The following is a 3,614-nucleotide window of genomic DNA, read 5'->3' as shown; positions in this document are numbered from 1 at the left end:
GGCAGAAAATTTGTCTGCGTTTTGCTTGTCTCCAGAGACTTTGCCTGACACTGAGATTAAGGCTGGTGGACTACTTAATCTGGCAAACAAAATTTCAAGGTAGTCCAATGTTGGGGCAGTGGCATGGCTATTGTTGAAGGCTTTTACCCAGATTTATGCTGAGAATCAAAGAGCCCAGCAGGATGATTTAAAATGTTGTGAGTTGGGGGCTGGGGATTTAGCTCAGCGGCAAAAGCGCCTGCCTGGCAAGTGCAAGGTCGTGAGTTCGGTCCCCGGTACCGGAGAAAAACCAAAAAACCAAAAAAAAAAAAAAAAAAAACCACTGAGGTGCAGCAGAGGGCAGACTTTGCTCTAATTTATTTGAATTAATTTTTTTTTTCTTCAGCTTTTTATATACCCCTCTATATATAGAACAAGCCATCACCAAAGAATTTCTTTACACAAAGTTCTCATTGCTGGAAAAACTTTGAAAGTATTAGCCTTCTGTTTTAAATAATCCAATAATTCGGTCCGTGGTCATCTGCAGTGGAAACTTCAGCTAATACGGACATTTTGGAGAGATTGTACCTTTTCTTGGTACGCTCTCCTCATGAGATAACAGTGTACTTAGATAACTCCTTCCAGAGGAGTAAAGTCTGGACGTAGGAGATGAAAGGAAAAGTACTTTTAAATGAAATAAACATATGAGGGAACTAGAAAAATTAGTAATAGTGGCAGAATAAGCAACTATCCATTTTGTTTTATTACTTACTAGTAAAAGATGTGGTTTTTTTCTGCTTATTCAGGGGAAACAAAGATAATCCGATCGGACTGGTAAGATTTATCGTTCGATATTGGCTATGAAGTCAGGACTGTCAGGCATAGCTCAAGTGAATAGTATTTTCAATTCCTACATGAATTAAGAGAGTAACTGATTTTGACTACTGACTAGTAATCAAAGTGACTTTCATGTTTGTATCAGCTCCTTTTCATAATTACCCTCCAGTTAATTTGAACATGTGTGGATTCATGATGAAAGGACACAAATACTGGATATTAGAATGAGGACTGTGTATTCCTTTTCCAGAAATAAATAGGAAGGAAAAGTGAAATTAGCACCAGGATTTCTTATCATCTGTAACCTAGAAATTTCTTTCCAAAAAAAATTTATTTTTCTTTTACTATTGAGTTATTTAGTTATTACTCTTGTTTTCATGTCCTTTTTTATACTCTTCTTTTTAAAAAATTACTGGTTTGGTTTAAAAAACCCCACTAGTTTGATATTAGTTTTGTCTTCAAACCACAAGGCTTGGGATAACTAATTTGATCCCTCGGCATCTGACACAAGTTATTTTATTATTGTCTCATCAGTTGATTTACTTTGACATTAAGGCAACAAAATTAAATATAATATTTACCTATGGGGAGTAGCTACTCTTAGCCCAGCACTGGGCCAGTTCAGGTACCTCCAGATTGCTGGAGGTGGGGATTTCTCCTGGATGCCATGACTGTTTTGGTTTTTTTCCAGTACTGGGACTCAAACTCAGGACCTTGTGCTTGCCAGGCAGGCACTTTTGCTGCTGAGCTATATCCCTGGACCAAAACGGAGTGACTTCTTTTTTGGTGGGGGGATCTTTTTGAGACAGGGTCTCGCTGTGCAGTTCAGGCTGGCCTTGAGCTCACTTTGTAGCCCAGGCTGGTCTCGAACTCACAGTGATCCTCCTGCATCAGCCTCCCAAGTGCTGGGATTACAGGCATGCACCACCATGCCCAGCTGGGTGCCATGATTCTCTCCTACTAAGCACAAAAGACCCTACTTCTCAAATCTTTTCATGCTCCAAAATCCCTCAGTTAATCCACAAGTATTTATGAAGCGACACCTATGTGCTCTGTACCATACCTGGGCTTGAGGAAATACAGCAAAAGGTATAAACCTTCAATCTGAAGACCTTGCAGAGATTAGTAGGTTTGAAACAGTAGCATGGAACAACAGAGGACACTGCTCCATTGTGTTAAATCTGATCCCAAGGAGCACCGGAGAGGTACACAGGGTGGGAATCTCTTTCAGCTGGGCTGGTCAGGGTGGGCCATGGAGAATATTCAGGTACCCGGGCCATTTGTTGAGCACTTACTATGGGCCAGATATTGCACAGGTGCCTTACATATATTCTTTCATTATATTACTCCCTATTCCCATTTTTACAAATGAAGAAGACAAGCCATAGTAAGTTAAATAATATGCCCAGGGCCTAAGGCGGCTGAACTAGAATTAAATCTGTGCTCTGTGTACTCTGCCAAACTGTCACAGAGGAGTCTTAGAGTTCCTGCCTGGCCCACCCTGCCCAAGTGTTAGTCACATTTCTGGTGCTGGGACAAAACATCTGTCAAACACAACTTAAAAGAGAGAAGAATCATTTTGACTTACGGTTTCAGAGGTGTCAGTCCGTGGTTAGCTGGCTCCAAGACAAGAAACATTGTGGTAGAAAGATGCAGTGCAGAAAAGCTCTACCTGATGGCAGCCAGGAAGCAGAGAAAGAGAAAGCGGCCAGGGACAAGAATATACCCTTCGAGGCTGCTCTGCCTGCGACCTACTTCCTCCACGCTGGCCCTGCTTCTAGCAGTACATTCAGATACAAAGTCACCAGTGGACAATCCATTGAGGAGGTCCGTGTCCTTGTACTCCTATCCCTTTCCAAAAGCCCTGCCTCTGAGCATGTGAGGCTTTTGGAGGACATTCTAACCCACACCAGAAACATTTTCAGCATTCCTTCTGAAATTCCCTAAGTACCTGTTTATACTACTTCTCTTCACTGTATTTTACAGGGTTAGTGCCTGTGAAAGGGTTACTGCTCAGGGGCAGGGTCTCAGTCACTCTGCTTGCTGGATTTCCCTCCATGTTTAGCCAAGTGTTTACCCGTTTGTATTTATATCAGTCTGCTATTTTCTGAATGAATAATTCCATTGGCCGCTCATTTTGCACCCATACTCCCTAAAATATTCTGCTGCATGGAGTGAGTAATCTTATCTTACTATTCCATTTGGATGGGATATTTAATTAGGATTTCTTTCTATGTGCATAATAAGAAGCACATCTTAAGAAAGAGAAGAGTGAAATTAAGACTGCGTTTCCTTTAGACCCAGAATCGCTAGATGTGCTATTTAAGTAATATATTCCTCTTTGGGAATGGAGCAGGGAAAAGGTTGGTTTCCTGAAATAATTATTGCTATGGTCATAATCAGCCAATTTATTTGGACAGGACATTCCCTGAATTGGTCCTGTCAAGTCCAAGCAGAATAAGAAATTGCAATTTCATCAGCTTTCCAAAGTTAATAGCTTTGTTTTATAATTTGCTGAAGTTAATGGGATAAATTCCCATTGATGTTAATGGGAGTTGTGTGCCTAAATCCCCCAGTATTATTTGAAAGTACGGTTCCATCTACCTCACAGCCCTCTTTCTGGAGGAATCACTGCATGTATTTTCTTGCTGTTGGTAGTGGTGTTTATGTTTTCATCAGCGAAATGCTAAGGTGAAAAAAAGCTGGTCAGATTGCTAAGATATGTGCAAAACCAAGCTAAATTTACTTCAGTGTGGCATTTGGATCTACTCTGTATTTTATTTTATTTTATTTTATTT

General features: G+C 40.6%; 1 protein-coding gene and 1 long non-coding RNA gene across 3 annotated transcripts in view; one reads left to right on the top strand and one right to left on the bottom strand.

Moving 5' to 3' along the window:
• The window catches only part of LOC102025418, an 11,795-nt gene extending 9,229 nt beyond the window's left edge, over positions 1 to 2,566 (bottom strand). The window contains exon 1 of the long non-coding RNA XR_262540.2: positions 2,405 to 2,566. This is a non-coding gene — a long non-coding RNA (uncharacterized LOC102025418). The remainder of the gene's footprint in view (positions 1 to 2,404) is intronic.
• Iqch (IQ motif containing H) overlaps positions 1 to 3,614 on the top strand; it is a 198,621-nt gene that overhangs the window by 109,988 nt on the left and 85,019 nt on the right. The window lies entirely within an intron of this gene.

This window comes from Chinchilla lanigera, unplaced genomic scaffold, assembly GCF_000276665.1.
Source record: "Chinchilla lanigera isolate Chin_1 unplaced genomic scaffold, ChiLan1.0 scaffold00049, whole genome shotgun sequence".
Taxonomy (NCBI): domain Eukaryota; kingdom Metazoa; phylum Chordata; class Mammalia; order Rodentia; family Chinchillidae; genus Chinchilla; species Chinchilla lanigera.
Note: the sequence above shows the minus strand (reverse complement) of the source record. Positions and strands in the feature narration are given on the sequence as shown.